Source organism: Lepisosteus platostomus, chromosome 25 (assembly GCF_059453375.1).
Source record: "Lepisosteus platostomus isolate fLepPlt1 chromosome 25, fLepPlt1.hap1, whole genome shotgun sequence".
In the NCBI taxonomy this organism is placed as follows: domain Eukaryota; kingdom Metazoa; phylum Chordata; class Actinopteri; order Semionotiformes; family Lepisosteidae; genus Lepisosteus; species Lepisosteus platostomus.
In genome coordinates this window covers 5,982,076-5,998,335 of record NC_142635.1, presented here as the reverse complement: position 1 = coordinate 5,998,335, position 16,260 = coordinate 5,982,076, and the positions used below count along the sequence as shown (strand labels likewise).

The window sequence follows — 16,260 nt, the reverse complement described above, 5'->3', positions numbered from 1 at the left end:
ATTAAAATGAGTGATAACTTACAGTAACTGTCTAAAATGAACAGTAAGCCCTCCTCTGCATCCCGCCTGCCTGATCTCTCGCGGCCTTAGTGATTGGCACACCCCACTGGAATGAAACGCACAATAAAACTGTCAGGGAGCTTGTAGAATCACCTCCAGCCTGTCATTCTGCACACCTCGGACACAGAACCCGGAGCGTTCGTGCCAATATAAGGACTGTGCTGAGCTGCAGGTGCTGGGTAGTGGGGCAGGTGGAAGAGAGAGGCTCACTCACTGGATAGATTCGTCTCGGGATCCTAGTCTGTCGCACCACTCGTTTGAACATTGCACCTGGCAATCTCTGGCTCCTCTCTGCTCTGCTTTCATCCAAGACCACGCTGGCCAGACCGAATCACAACTAAGCTAATCTGTAGATGTTGCAGTCACAGCTGTCAAGCCCCGACTAGCCTGATGAGGTCGAAAAGAGATGAGGCTGCTCAACACACTGCGGTAAGGGCAGTATCGCTCGCTCCTGCTCTCAAGCAACACCTGCCTGTTCCAGCGCAGCTTGCGAAAAGGTCAAAACCGTGTCGCTGTAGGACCAGCCGAGGAATCCACTGGCTCCAAGTGCGCAGATGGAGCAGAAGAGCTGCGCAGCCTGAGGTAGGTGGCTGAGCAGACGCAGTCAAGGGGCTGAGCACAAAACCCTCGTGGGGCAGGAGGTCCAGTGACAGGGCGCTGCGCTGCAGGCAGATTTGAAGTTTTAGTAACCCGGAGCTCATGAGGTCATTTAAACAGTTCCTGGGGCATAACAATCCCCGTGCAAGGACTGTTCAGCTGTGCTTGAATAGACAAGTGTTGTGCAGAGCCTATATACCTCTGTCGCTCTGGTTTTGATCAATGTGTTTCTTATGCCAGAAATGTATCTCGCTCTGGCGATAAAAAGATATAGTTCTCTTTGTGAAAGTCGACTTTTACAAATCTGACTTCTCTTCAGCACCCTGGACAGCTCCTCCCCCCTGCTCCCTCACCATGTGCTGTAAGTGTTCGCGGTGTTTTTCCCCGTCATTCTGATGACGACTCAATCCCAGGCTACAGGCGGTTTTAAAGAGCCAGTTACTTTACTTTCTCCGCCCAAACAAACGAGGTGTCTTGTGGAATAAGAATTGGTGTACGAGACGCCAAAGACCTACACATTTGACCCCTGACCCGTAACTGATCAGGGGTTTAAAATTGGAGCTGGAAAGTGATGGATCTCTGATCTGGACAAATAAATAGGCACACACAAGTGACAGGCAGGGACAGATTTCTCCAGGACTGTGTGAAATGAGTTCAGACAAACTGTTCTGGACTGTGGCGGAGAAGCCCAGGTGATCGAATACTGGCTGAAAGATTTGCAGCTAACCAGTTCGTTTCCAGCCAGTGTGTCAGAACCAGCAGGTGATGGAGGAAGAAATAAAACTGATCTCAAGACAAAGAGATCAGGAACTGACAAACTGCAATCACAGTTAAACATTTGTGAGGAAAATAGGATTTCAGTCAGCACACTGCACTGAACCTGTTTGTCTGATGTGTTCAGGAAGATCAGAGAGAGAGACAAATGTTCAGGCACCTTCAGCACAACATCCCACTGAGGCTCATTCGGAGCTTGTGAGAGTGTCACTCTGAGACTCTTGGCCTGGAGCTGGTGTCTGCTGTGTCACTGAGGCTCAGGGTCAGGAGCTGGACTGGATACAGATTACATCACCGTCAGTGGAGCACAGCTGGAAACTGAAAAGGGCTTCATTAGAACAGCCCTTCATAGACACGTGTAGTGATGTCTCCGCCTGGCGGCCACACTGTGAAATGCCCCCTTCTGACATCGCTTTTCACGTTGTTACTGCGACTTTAAATATCAGTTCAGTTTATTTGTCTGTATGTTTCAATACAAAGACACGAAGAAAACTCCAAACCTAAACACAGAACAACAGCAGCAATAACAACAAAAAAAGGGCTTTAAATAGTTAAATAGTCCAGGAGCTGCGTGAACGTGCGTAGGCTTTAAGGGAGCAGGTGAAGGTTTATTCCACGCTGAAAAGAAGAGACGACGTTTCGGCTGCGTCTCTTTTCTTTTTCTTGCAGCGTGGAATACACCTGTACTTGTTCCTTTACAACTTTAAATACGGAAATTCTTAGGCCTTAAATTACAGCAGGAGGTGTCGATTGGGATAAATGTTCAGGTGGGTAGCTGCGTCAGCATGCGTAGGCTGCAAAGGAACAAGTAATAGGTTTATTCCATGCTGAAAAAAAGAAGAAATAGAACACAACGTTTCGGCCGTGGAGTATGGAAGCCCGTTTCCGCCAGGGAGTAAAAAAAAAATGCGCTATGGTATCTCAGAATTCCGACTTAGTCAGAATTCCGACTTAGTATTTCAGAATTGCGACTTAGCAACTCAGAATCCCGACTCAGTATCTCAGAATTCCGACTTTATATCTCACATTTGCGACTTCTAAATAGCCATATTTCATTGTCTGTCCTTTTGTTATTGTAACGAATTCGGGTTCTAGGGCTTGTGCCCTCGCCGCTCCACCCTAGTTCGTGCCTCACTGCATTGGCTCGAACCCAGGTCTTGCCAGCTGAGCTAAAGAACACTTTCTTTAACCCCGGCGGCCAGCATCCCTGTTATGCGCAGGGGAGGGCGGTGCCGTCACCACACTGCAACCAGATCGTACAATCTGTATGTCGGCCGTTCCGTTACACTATTTTCATGAATCGTACAGGATCATAGGATCTATAAGCCTGAAGACTTGTCTTGTACAGTGCCCTGATCAAAATCAAATTAATTGCACTAATTTTTATAGAATCCCAATTCCGCCAGTGAGGCTTCCATAGTACCCGGATGGAATAGTGCACGGTGGGCTTTTTAAAAATAGTTTTTATTTACGGAGACAGAATATGAAATAAGATACAGAAATAGGCACTTCACATCCAGAGGAATTCACAATTATAAAAGCTGAAACATACTTTTTACGTATTTCCATTGTATGTCCTTTTTTACTTAAAAAAGGTCTTCTTTAGCTCAGCTGAGAAGACTCAGGTTCGAGCCCATGCAGCGAGGCACGAACTAGGGTGGGAGCGGCGAGGGCACAAGCCCTAGAACCCGAATCCGTTACAATAACAAAAGGACAGAATGAAATATGGCTATTTCGAAGTCGCAAATGTGAGATATAAAGTCGAAATTCTGAGTTACTAAGTCTCAATTCTGAGATGCTAAGTCGGAATTCTGACTTGCCAAGTCGCAATTCTGAGATACCATAGCGCGTTTTTTTTTTACTCACTGGCGGAAACGGGCTTCCATAGATTAGAGTGGTCGTGGCCGTCAGAGGTGAAATGAGAAACAATGGGCTTGGAGAGATCTTTAATCTTCACAGCCCTGACGTGTTCTCCGAAGCGGTCTCCGAGTCTCCTTCCTGATCAGGTCACTGATCGCTCTGGTCTAGAGTTGTGTGTCCAGGAAGCTCCTGTATCCACTGCCCCTCCCACAAGCTCCTCCATCAGTTCCTCTCTGTCAGGCTGCCCTGAGAGAGGACTGGCCACAGTGTGGCGCCTCTGCAGGCTTCCAGAACACGACCTGCGGACACCGATTGTCTGATGAGCTGTTTAGCCTGGGGGGATCGTCACATGGGATTGAGCTGTATAAAAGGGTGTGTCAGAGCCTCAAGAAGGAGTAGTAGTAGGATTCTGTTTGGCGACTGTTTAGCTCATTAGATTATTCTCTTTGGTTAAAGCCTTTTGGTTTCATGTTTCTTTTGTTAAAGCTTGTAAACTTATCTCTTCCTGTGCTTTTGTTCTCAAGTTTCAGCATTTCCGTGGGCTCAGGCAGCAGCCCCGGGGGGACCTTGTGTTGAGGATGAGAGGGGATGAGGTCTAGAGGGAGAAGAGCCTCCTACAAACCACCACCTCTACCACTGTGCGCCCTTCTCCAGGAGGCTGGGAATGAGCCCGCGGGGATCAGAATGGGAAGGAAGGCTCTGGCAGGACAGGAGGGGAGGTAAGAGCACCTGCGTCGGGGTGGTCAGGGTGACAGCAGTGCAGGAGGGGCTGAGAGCCGGAGAAGATCCCAGTCAGACACAAGAGGAGTTTAATACCAGTAGATGAATAAAATGACTTTCTCAGTAATACAGAATATACAGATCTCCAAACTATACTCAGACACTTCACATTGAGACGGCGGACAAGTTCACTTTCAGACAGAAGAGCTTAACACAAGTGCATAAACAGGCATTCACAATAATCAAGGACAATAGTTCTCAACACTAGAGTACAAATTCAGTCAGCTACCATAAACTGAGAATGAATTTCAAGTCAGACTGAAACACTACTCAAAAATGACAAAGTCAGGATGAGATCTAGAAATCTGTGATCAATACCCTAAAGATCAGAACCTTTGGAAAAACTCACAGCAGAATCGTGATTAATAGAAAACAGGGTTTAATGATGTCTAAGGAAGTTGTGACATCAGTTCCATTCAGTTATACAGACTGAAGTGATTGAACAGCCTCTCTTAGTAACTGAAAGGGAGAATGAAAGCTATTAGTACATAATTCAGAAGTGTTCAGTGAAAACAACCAAAAACAAACTTTCTAGTGAACAAAATTAAGTGAAATCAAAGCTCATTCAAATAACTTCCTTAGATAAAGACTTTACTACTAACTATACAGAAACACTCAAAATGGATCAAGTTGACAATTCTAGCCCAAGAAGCAGCTGTACACAGTTGTATCTAGTTCATACACACAGATAATACCTCAACGCTGCTGGAGAAGGAAGGGGCTCGTAGTGAGGGAATCAGGAGTACATGAAAGGAGAATCTTTATTTTCCACAGCACTCGACATTTTACACAGTGTCTGAGTAAAGTATACAGAGCACCAGGGAGACAGGAAGAAACTAAAACAGATTGAACTCATACACACTTTCTCACAACTCCTGTGGCTGCTGCTAGGGTCAGTTCACTGCGTTGGTGGTCTTGACTGCAAAGGGCTGATGGAAAAGACAGGAGAGGAGAAAATGAATCCATAACATAATAGAAACATGGAGTTCAGGGGTTTCAGTTTGTAGTCACCTGGAAGATCAAGTAGAAACTCACAGGCTGTGTATCTGCAGCCTTCAGCAGTATATCTTTCATCTTCAGGAGGGATTGAAGAAGGACACACAGATAAAGGAAGTGACACTGGATCCAGAACAGTTAAAAAAATTGAAACATTAAACATAAAACATAGAACCTTTAAATATGTAGATGTTGGAGTGGGGAGCTGTATCAGTGTGTGTTGGCTGCAAGGGAACAAGATGAATTACACTGAAAAATAGACAGGATCACCTGAAAAAGCAAAACTGTTTCTCCTTCATCTTTCAGCTTGAAATCCAGATTTACTTGTTTGAACAATGAGGTAGAAGAGTCAGAGTGGGGACTCACCTGGAGTCCTGGGTGATGAGACTCAGGAGGAGGTTTGATCACGTCAATCCACAGCCGAACTGTGTCAGAGGCAGCGCCGACAACAGGTATGGACCCGGGGTCACAGGCAGGGCGATCGGCTGAACAGTGAGAGAGAGAGACGGAGGCAATCGGACAGAGGGAATGAGTGAGATTGATGGAGGAAGGGTCAGGAGACAGAGGGAGCTTCCAAGATGCCCCATCACAATCCTCCACGAGATCAGTGCCCTGAAAGTTACAGAGAGGGGAACAGGTAGAGAGCACAAGCAGTCTTGGGGACTTGGAAATTTAAGATTTCTAGGTCCCTAAAGCTCTCTAATATTTTGTGTTGATTCATTTTCAAACAAGTTTCAAGTATTCTGCCACAACGGGGCTCCATCTCTCTTAATTGCTTGGTTTGCAGCAGTCTGAGCTCTGATTTAGTGATGGACAGCTCTTCCTCTGAGCTGAGATGTTGATCACATGTAGAACAGTGAGGACTGGGGTAGTAGTGGGGTTAGGGAGTGGACATACCATCAACATCTGAACCCAGAGGGAGTGCTTAAGACACACCATACTCCTGTGGTTGTTAGACTTCATGTGAATCTTCAGCTTTTATTTGACGAGATCTGGAACATTAGTGACAGAGGAAGAAGCATAGAAAGATAAAATAATACATTGAGATAGAGGGAGAGAGGCTCTGTGACACAAGACAGTTTGGAAGAGAACGTTTCAGGTTTAAAGTCAATTGTTAAGCAGCAATAAAACACATCCTTCACTATTACTGAGACCACGAGTCCTTGTCGAGCTCCAGAGTGAGAGAGCTGGAGTGAAAATACTGAAACTTCCCTCTCGACTCGTACATGGTTCCCCTAGACTGCCCGAAGATGTGGTTTTGTGCGCGATATTGAGAGAAAGGAGTGAGGTTTGTTAGTCAGAGTTGAAGAGCAGCGTTTGCAGGACATTAGAGGGGCGAATATTCACAGCATTCGCCCGACAGTTTGAAGCACAGCCCGGTGAAATAAGAATAAGAAAAAGAAATATACGGAGACAATTCTCACAAAACATTTCCAAACTATCGCGGGCACAATAATGTCATACAGGTGTCAATGCACAAAGTGGTAAAGCTTAAAACGCGTTTGCACACGATACTTACTGCCCTCTCTGTTATCCGGCCCTCGCGCGTAAGGAGGATAAACGGAAGGGCCAGAATTTATAGGCCGTGGAGCCACAATGACCAATAAACAGGCGAGACGACATCTGTCGTGGCCCCCCCCCACCAAAACCCTTTATTAATATTCAATATATAACGGCGATTTTACTATTAAACAAATTTGTAGTTCGTCCTCCCAACGCATGAGGGCGGTCCAACCCCACCCTCTGTGTCAAGGAGGCGGGACTGGGTAGCGTGACGTCTAGAATTCTGATTGGCTGATGCTGCTCTTATTTAAATTAGCCACGCCCCCGTGACGGCTTTTTCCGGAAGTTCTGGCAAAATTAGGAGCTGAGCGTTTTGAATGGTGTTTTCTCGATTTTTATTGTTTTTTTGGCTTACTCTTTTAGTGAGATCGTTAGAACACCGTGCGGAAGTCCTGCGGCGATATATCGGACCCCCTTGACTTCCAGCTCGTGAGTATAAAGCGATTTTTTTGTTGTTTGCGTTTGATCAGCAAGATGGCGACGGGAGCTAATTTGCATTTATTAAAATTAGAGGACGGTCGTTTGTATGTTAATGAGCTAATTTGCATTTGTGTTGTTAATGTATAATGTGGTTTTCGCTAGAATTGTGAATCGAGAATGTAGTGTTTATACTAAACAAAAACGTTCACTTTGCTTAAGGGACTAAAAAGTGATTTTACTTTTGTTTTATTAGTAAGACGTCGGTGTTGACACCCTCATTTGCATTTAAATCTGCATATTAGATGTATATTATAATCAGGCGTCAGCTGCTTGTATACTAATGAGCTATTAATATGTATGTTGTTAATTTGAACTAAATTTAAAAGCAATTGTATTGGATGGTGTTTTTTCCAGATATATTTCGTGTTTACTTTGTACCAAACAAATACTTGAATGCGTAAAAATGTTATACTGTTCATGTCGGCGTTAAAACTCTTTATTTGCATGTAAATTTTTCACGTTTTTTTCCTATATGAACTGTATGTATTTTTTTATTTTTTGTTTTACTTTTTCAACTGGCAAAAAACGATTTCAAGTTTGATTTTGTAGTTTCTAAAATGCATGTTTACATTATACTGAATAAAAATAAAGTTCAAATTTATTTTAATTCTTGATTATTTGTCTTTCTTGAATAAGTTGTTTTCAAAGAATATGTCATGATGCCTTTTGCATTGCATTAATCTAAAATGTTTAAATGTTTCAGAGATTTGAAATATTGAAAGGGTTGCTGATTAACTTTTTATTCTGTAGTTTACATGTCAAATTATGCTAAGTAATTATAATGAGTACATTGATTATGTATGAGTTAATTAAAGGTCTTTAACATTAAACAAAGCACTCGCAGGGCAGGGCTTGGAGACAGTCATTTGTGATTGGACTCAATGTCTTGTCAATCTTAAAAACACACCCTTTTAGAACAGTGTCATAGTTGGGGGTGTGGTGTTTTGATTGACATGTCTTTCAACCAATTAGAATCGTGGAGTATGACTTTAAAATCATAGTCCTAAGTCCTTTCCAATCAGATTTCTTGTGGGGCGGGACATGGGCGTGGTTGTGGAATTTGACCAATCATGTGAGGGTAAAAATTGTGGGGTGGGCTTTAACCCAAACATTTTGATTGGTCGGTATGACAGTGCATAAGTGACGCCCCTCATTAATAATGCACCACACCCCCTCATTAATAACACCACGCCCTTTGTTGGCCACACCCCTTCATTAATATTCAGTTCATGGTCGTGTTCCTTCTTTTCTTTGGTTTTATGTTTGTGTTAAAATAATGTTACCAAGAAAACAAGACAGAACTTGAAATTCTTTATTGAGTTTTGCAGCATACAAATCAAAGACTGTTGGTTACAATGAGTTACAGAAAATACAGAGCACGTTACAGAATCACAAGTAACCGCGTCTGTGATGGTGACTTCCTTTCCAGCCGCAGCAGTCTGGTCGGTGCGGGATGGGTTCTGTCCGGGCGGCAGGGACAGCAGCCAGGCGAGACCTGAAACACAAGAAAAACAGGTAAGCGACAGCGACAGCAGGCAGATGCAGTGAGGAGAGAGAGGCAGAGGAGCACAGGGAGTCACTCGGCGGTACAGCGCACCTCGCTTTGCGGGACACAGGCTTGTCCTACTGTCGGGAAAAGTGAAACTAAGGCTGAGTGGTTCTGACCTTCAGACGGTCTCCTGCAGGTGACGGGTGATGCTGACGCTATATTTTTGATGCAGGGGTAGAAGCCACACGACTTACGTTTTATTAATTTTAACATTCACTCCTATCTACGGTCAGTGAGTTTTACAGAGACGTGGTTTGTTTGAGACCTGGGTTGAGGTTCTAATGTTATATGATTTAAAATATTTAGTTCTACGTGCACCAGCATTCTGCTGCCTGTTTTCAAGTTGGAAACTTTTGCTCGTTTTAGGTCTGTCTTGGCTTTCTGAAAATAATGTTGCGCCTTAAGCAATCTGTATGACCCGGGGTCCCAAAAAGCAAGGTGTGGCTCCAGTGTACCGACATCACATCTGTCCCGGAACACTGCGGGGCTACTGAGCACCAGATCATACATGGGATCCAGGCTGTTGGAGACGATTGGTTATAGAATAATCGAGCTCTAGTGAACTACAGGTAAGGGGCTGTTCCTACTACTCAACTGCTCCCGCTGATGAGATCGAGGTCTCAGTTTGCTCCAGCGCACAGGGACCTCAGATACACAGCAAATCATGTCAAGCCCCTGCATTTGTAAAATTCAGCAGGACTCAGCCTACATCTAGACACAGTACCCACCACCAATGAACCACAACTTTACAGTCAAGCAATTTTTATTTGTGAGCAGGAGATGAATGAATCCAGTAGAATACAGTTCTGGAATTGAATGCACACACTTGATCATATTCAAGTACAAACAGTTCAGCTCTGCCATTTCAAACAGGAAAGATCGGGGCACGTGGGGTTGTAGATCCCATTGAGTCAATAATTGCCTGCAGTCTGGACCCAATGAGCTCACTGTTCTCTGTGTGATCTGAGACACTTTGCAGCTACAGAGGTGTCTATTCTTGAGGGTTTAGGGCTTTGGTGTTCTTCAGTATGTACACTGCTGCTCAGGTGGGGTGAGATGTGGAGTGTAGCTTGGCCATTACTAGACTGTCCACTTTTCTGCTGCTGCTGCGATCCTGACTGAGGTGTTCCTGCAAAAACTTGGAGGTGCTATAGATCCCCACACTTCAGCTCTCATTTTAAATTATCCAGAACATTAGTCTTGATAGAGGAAAAGGTACATGAAATGGGGGTGTAGTCACAAGCTGTCAGCATTCAGGATTAGTGCCGATCAACTCAGTTTCCTTGGTGTAGTGAAAGAGTACCTGTATATCAGGGTGTGGAGATCTACTTCAGATCACCTTAGAGATCAGTCAGAGTCTGCTCACCTTGGCAATCTATAATCTCAGTCCTCTGAGTGATGAACAGCAGGACTGGTGGGAAATTTAACCTCATCCTATGTTCTAATGTATTGGCACACCTTCACTCTACACATTTCAGAGCACAAGTCAGTAACTGAGCAACTGTACTCCGTGTCTTCCCTGGAGAAGAGGAGTTACCCGTTCTTGAGGTGCTCTTGCTTGAAATGAGTACTTCAGCAAGTAGCATCATGCTGAGCTAGATTGAAATCTGCAGTCAGACATGGACAGTTTCTGTTTTCTCCTGAAGACCTCATTGGTTGCACTGATCAGCTATTTTGAGTTATTGTCATGCTGCATGGTGAATCACTCTCCAGTAAGTATGGAGGCATCTTCCCCTACATTAGAGACCATGTTTCCGTCGTCTACAGAAAGCATTCTGCTGCTGCCATCATGAGCAGCATTAATACAGATGAGAGAACCAGTTGGAGACACTCATGCATCCCCAGGCCATGACATAACCTCCATCAGGCTTCAGAATGTGCTCAGAGTACAGAGATGAAAGGTTCAAGCGTGCAGACAGAAAGGACCTGCAGATGCTCCACAGAACAGCACCTCACCTGTGAGTCATGGCCTGGCCTGGGGAGATCATGAGGAGATTTCTGCACCTCTACGCCTCCCTCAGCACTAATGTACTGGGTGTTGTGGATTCAGAGCCGAGAACTTCAGCAACACCTCAATGTCTTCTGCACTCCCCCCTGAGCTCAGATGTTGATCACATGTACAGGGTGAGGATTAGGATCAGAGGTGGTGTTAGTCAGACACCATACATGTCATCTACATCTCAACTTGGAGGATGCACATTAAATATTCAGGTGTTGTGGCATTCTGTCACAATTCGTAATGCAACCAAGGAGGTCATCAGGAGGAGAACTGAAAAACCTTACAACAATCAAGTTAGCATTCAGCTTTCAATCCAGTGGAGCAGGACGAACTAACTGAAGTATGATCACCTGAAGACTAAAGTACTCAGTGGCAGCAGGAATTTCTAGGATGATGACTGAGTGAACTCACTGGGTCACAGACCTCATTTACTTAAAATGAATGCGTCCCAATTACTTCAATATACAGGACTGAGGACAAAGGATGTTTTTACTGGAATATGATCAAACATGTGCACAGAATCCAAAAGTAAAATAATCCCTCAAATTACTGTTGTGTTCAGTACATATTGCTTGACTGTAAAGCCTAAGTTGACATTGCAATATTCATGCAGGACACCTTTCAAATGAAACCCAGCATGATCTAGTGTCCCATTGTATCAATACACCTTGACAGGAGGGGTCTGAGTGACAGGGGCAGTGGCATGAATTAATGTGATCTGTTTGCATGTTGTGCTGTTAGAATTAATGCTCTAGCCCATGAGAAAGATAGAACTTTCTTTGGATGTGAGGGCAGCTGAAGCTCTTCGAGAAATGATTGTTCAAGCTGCAGTAAAAGCCTGCTTGCTTCTATGTGCTCAGTGTGGGAGCTGCAGACGAACAAGTATGGGAGAATTCCCCACTGATGGGGACATTTATTCTGGCTGTGGAGTTCTTTCAACTGAAGAAATCGGCTACAATTACTCTCAACACGGTCACTGCAGAGTCCTGGTGTCTGAATAATGTTTACACACTAAACACGGAATTCACTCGGTCCACATCTCCAGAAAACCGCTCCTTCCCCTGCGACAGTCGAGTTCACCCCAACACAAGTGCAGCTGCTGTGTGGTTTGCATGCTGTCAGAAAGCAGGAACCATTATAAACTGAAAATATTGAACCTGGTTTAAGAAGTGTGGTGAATTAGCATCTTTACCTCAACACACCTTGACCTGCTGGTTAATGAGAACTTATTGCTTTCAGTCTCTGAGCCTCTTCAGACTCCTGTTCTGTCTCAAGGTGACTCCACAGCCAGAACCTTTTTCTCGTCTCCTTCCCAGTGTGGGATTGACTCTTGCTTGTTGCTTATTTAGATTTCCTGTGAGCAGCATTGCCTCGAGGTGGATAAAGAGCATGAGTGGGCAGTGTAGTGTCAGTGTGGGAGCCCATCCTGTCTCAGGGTATTGCACTGTGAAAGTGGGACCTTGATCTAGCTCTGGAGTCAGAGCTACTTGCAGCCTCTCCAGTCCACTGCATTCCAGTTACTGTACACAGATCTATTGAATTCCTAATTGGTAGGATGTTGATACAATCAGAATTCAGGAGCTGGTTGTGTCATATTACCGCAGTACAGTGCACTGGAAGGGCTGCAAATTGTGTAGCTCCGACTAAAACCTTTTTACCAAGTAAGGTTTAACCTTGTACTTAACTGAGCTTGTCAGGCGATGTGAACTCAAATCCACAGTTAACAGGATTTCTGCGCTCGGGCTGTTTGAAAACTCGCTGGTTAACAGCCGAGACGAGCAGCTCCGGGATCCGCCGCCTCTATTGGCCGAGTCTAAACGAGAAGGCAGGTGCAGTCAGTCTGCAATTAGACTTCAATCCGCGGCTTTTTGCGGTTCCGACAGCCGGGTCGCTTCTTCGCCTTTAAATAGCGAGTTTGCAAACGAAGAAAGTTTCGAAAATTTACCGTTTTTCTGGGCGGACACTTTCGGGGCGCTTTATCACGACGGTACAAGAACACTGGGCTTTAAATGTGAATTATATTGAAACTTACTTTGATGGAGCTGTTGGACGGTCTGACTTGTGGCTTCAAGTCTGCGGAGGAAAACTGGTGTTAAACTTGAACCTACGGCTTTCATATTGATGTTTTTTTCTTTTTCGTTTTACCTGTCAAATACGCTTTTTTCTCGTTTGTATTCTAGGCTGGTGGAGTATCCGGGCGCGGCTCTGGGCTTTAAGGGGCGGCTGTCGAGTCCTCCTGGCGTGGAGACCTGAGCGCATACCCACCCGTGTACCGAGTGACCGGAGCTCCGCGGCGGATCCACAGGCGAGTCCGAGTCTCTTCTTCCTAGAAGCCGAGAGACCTGGTCAGGAAAGCGCAGCTTCAAGACTCGTTTAGGACTGAAAACCACTTTCACAGGGGCTTCGTCGCTTACCGGTATCGCCCACTCTCGGTCCTGGCGAATCCAACGGTAGCGGGTCCTTGTGGTTCCGGCTGGGTTTTCATCCTCCGGAGCCGGTTTGTATGAAGACGCGCCGACCGCTCTGTATAGCCTTTAACTTGGGGAAACTCGTAGCTTGACTTACCGGTACCTGACCACAGGACCCTGGAGCCCAGACGTGCGAGACCCGGTGTGAAGACTGAACCCCGGTGTGAGAGGAGAGAGAAACCGCTTACCTTGCTCTCGAAACGCCGGCTGCTCCCGTCCTGCTGTAAAGGTTAAAGCGAGAGAGGTAAAACTTGCTATAAACGAATTTCTCCTTGAACAACGTTGCTTGTTCTGGTGAAACCTGCAAAAAAGGTTTAGTGCATGTATGAGAAATTGAAACGCTTTTTGTTTTCGGTTTTCCAGCAGCCGAGCAAAGCGCCTGTACCGGGAGAGCAGCGAGGTACCAGTCGCGGTCTCCCGGCCGGCCGGCTGCCAGACTCCCCCCCCACCGCGGCCTCCACCTCCCCGCCCGTCTCCGCTCACGGACGCGCTCCCCACCCTGGGTCGGGACCCCAACCTGTAGGAGCTGGAGGACAGACCGCCCCTATTTATAACGTGAACCCCCTGATGAGCGCGAAAAGGACGAGAAAGGTAGCTAATTAAGAGACACCTGGGACCGAGATGGGACTGTGGATACCAGTATACTAACACTGCTGTGTATTGTAATTGTTTTATTGCTTTATATCTTTATTTGTTGTAATAAACGGTTGTAATTGTTACTTAGTTTGATTATTCTGACAGGGTGTGGGGGGGCGGGGAACAGGGGTGTAGAAAGCCTGCGGCCTAGACTGCAGCCTCCATCCCCGCCCTCGCGTAGAGAGCCCTGCCGGCCCGAGGACACTCGCAGCCAGGTAGGTGAAGGATGACGCTCCGCTGTGCTGAAGGAACGCGTCCCGTCACCATGGTGATTGGAGTAGGGGGTGTGTCTGTGCTGCAGGGCGGAGTTCAGTGTTAATCGTGTCCAATCAGCGTGTGGAAGAGGTGGGTGTGAGAACAGCCAATCGGAAGAGCGCAAGTTCAAGCTGAGAGAAAAATAACAGCCGAGCCAGGCGGGTCTCGAACCCGGGGCTCCGGGGTGGAGATGTATAAGAGTCGGGGTTTAAGCTGAGTGAGCTATACTTCCTGCCAAATCTGACAGACCTCCGCGGGCATATTTATCTGTTCAAATCTCGCTAAACGAAAAAAAATAATTAAAAAAAATTAAAAAGTATCCCTCCTCTTGCGATTCTAACAGTAATATCTCTGCTCATCTACTTTGTTGCGGGATTTTTCAAAAAATGTTTGTGATGTGCGTAGACCCGAGGATTTGAACCCAGACTCTCACCTCCTGCAGCCCGGCGCCCTACAGGACGAGCCACAGTGCCGGGAGACGATAGAGCCCCCCCCCTTCAAACAGAAAACCTTTAAAACTGCGATTCACTCGTCCCGCTCTCAACAGCCCCCCTTCTGTAATAACGACAGCTCTGCTGGCTGAGAAGTATTTTATATTCATGATGTTCTTGCATATTACAGGTACTTGGAGCTGCCCTGAGTCCTGCTGTGATCCTGCACACTGTTCAGGGTGGGTGTCAGTCCTGCCTACGGCACAGGACTCTGCTTCACTGTGAGCTGTGTTTCAGGGAGTCTCTGTGCTCCCCCTCGCCTGCCTGCAGGTATATCTGACTTTGCTGTGTAGAACACAGTTAGACTTGTATTGCATGCGGATAATTACGCTTTACTCTTCCAGTGTTCCCCATGAGATCCCCGTCCGTCAACAGGCACAGAGCTCATATCAGAAGTTCCCCCGAAACTCTTCGATTTCAGCCACGGACACTGGAAAGAAAGCCTGAGTGTACGACAATAAAAAACAAGAGACTCAATGTTTGATTGGTAGTGTTTTATTACGTGGAACAACAGTACAGTATTTAAATAAAGTATCAGAATGAAGGAGCGAAGGGACAGCCGGCTGATATCGGTGTCCATTCCTGAGGCTGAGTACAGATTCTCCAGAGGCCGGCCCTGAGAAAATACCCACAGCAGTGTAGGAGCAGCTCAGACAGAGGGATCAAAGAGCACAACACAGTTCACTACAACTGAGATCATCTGCTTTCCAGCACAACACCTCCCACCACCATTACATATCGAGTTAGCAAGTGTAAGAATAAACAGAGAAAGAGACCATACAAACATCACATACAGCAAACCGACGAGATCTAGAAGAGACTGAGATCTGTACAGGCATAATATACATAAACACCAAGTCAAAATCTATATTGTTTGTAAGCACATTCTAGGACGAAGAAAATAAACATTAATGGTTTAACAACTAAATAATCAACACACACAAGTCAACATGATATTTCTGTCTGCCTTCTAGATCTCTCATGTACACGGTACAGCATTAGAGAGAGAGACTGGAACAAATCCAGCTGGTTACTGGTTAAAGTAGACCAAACAAACACCTTTTCCCACCTCTTCAGCTGTTGCTGATATAACAACACCTGGATCATCTGCAGACACACTAACCTCTCTATGCCCCGGACTGGACAGCCCTGTCTTGCTCCTTCTTTTAAAGACGAGCTCTTCATCACCATCGTCTTCTGCAAGAAGGGTCACGATCACTGAAGCACAACGTGTCTGAAACAAATAAACTGCCCACGTAGCGCCCTGAACACATTCCGATGAACAAGATACGAGGCAAACACGTTTGCAGCGACGGCAGAAAAGGCCGCCACAGACTTAAATAAAGAAGGGCCGAACCGATTAAACATTTCTCTTTGCTAAAACACAATCCTCGATGATTACACGAGCGGAAGAACAACACGCTTAAAGTCCCCGCCCCCTCATGGATCTTGCAGTTTATTGGTCAAACTGGGCCGAGTCTGCGCTGGACTCTGATTGGCTGTGGATCTCCCACTCATTAACATACGGCTTAGACCCTAGTCACATGATCCGGGTGTTCAGTGCCTCTGCAACCCTCACTCCAACACTGTGAAACCGCCCTCCGTAGACTCGTGTAGCAAAGAAATGGAAATGAAGTAAGAATAAATTGCGCCTTTTGAACTCCTTACAGTACAGGGTGTCACTTCCGATTCATGACCACCTGGCGGCGATGGTGCTAAAAACGATTCTACGGAGGGCGGTTCCACAGTGTT

General features: G+C 45.8%; 4 long non-coding RNA genes across 9 annotated transcripts; 1 reads left to right on the top strand and 3 right to left on the bottom strand.

Moving 5' to 3' along the window:
* Positions 1-1,916: 1,916 nt before the first annotated feature.
* On the top strand, positions 1,917-14,985 carry LOC148640952 (uncharacterized). Of its 6 annotated transcripts, XR_015929982.1 has the most exons (11): positions 1,917-2,198; positions 3,816-4,010; positions 5,374-5,519; positions 6,994-7,059; positions 8,540-8,625; positions 9,026-9,228; positions 12,839-12,963; positions 13,240-13,370; positions 13,490-13,717; positions 14,639-14,778; positions 14,853-14,985. It is a non-coding gene; the product is annotated as an uncharacterized LOC148640952 (long non-coding RNA). The 6 variants fall into 6 exon arrangements; XR_015929985.1 differs by lacking the exons at positions 1,917-2,198; positions 3,816-4,010; positions 5,374-5,519 and having other exon boundaries at positions 6,886-7,059; positions 13,493-13,717; XR_015929980.1 differs by lacking the exons at positions 1,917-2,198; positions 3,816-4,010; positions 5,374-5,519 and having other exon boundaries at positions 6,887-7,059.
* LOC148640954 (uncharacterized) lies at positions 4,815-5,382 on the bottom strand. The gene is made up of 2 exons (XR_015929992.1): positions 5,083-5,382; positions 4,815-4,990 (listed from the first exon to the last, which is right to left on the bottom strand). It is a non-coding gene; the product is annotated as an uncharacterized LOC148640954 (long non-coding RNA).
* Positions 8,407-12,843, bottom strand: LOC148640953 (uncharacterized). Its single transcript, XR_015929986.1, has 3 exons — positions 12,691-12,843; positions 12,344-12,471; positions 8,407-8,605 (listed from the first exon to the last, which is right to left on the bottom strand). It is a non-coding gene; the product is annotated as an uncharacterized LOC148640953 (long non-coding RNA).
* A 2-nt stretch (positions 14,986-14,987) lies between the features above and the next one.
* On the bottom strand, positions 14,988-16,095 carry LOC148640951 (uncharacterized). Its single transcript, XR_015929991.1, has 2 exons — positions 15,632-16,095; positions 14,988-15,124 (listed from the first exon to the last, which is right to left on the bottom strand). It is a non-coding gene; the product is annotated as an uncharacterized LOC148640951 (long non-coding RNA).
* Between the last annotated feature and the right edge of the window lie 165 nt (positions 16,096-16,260).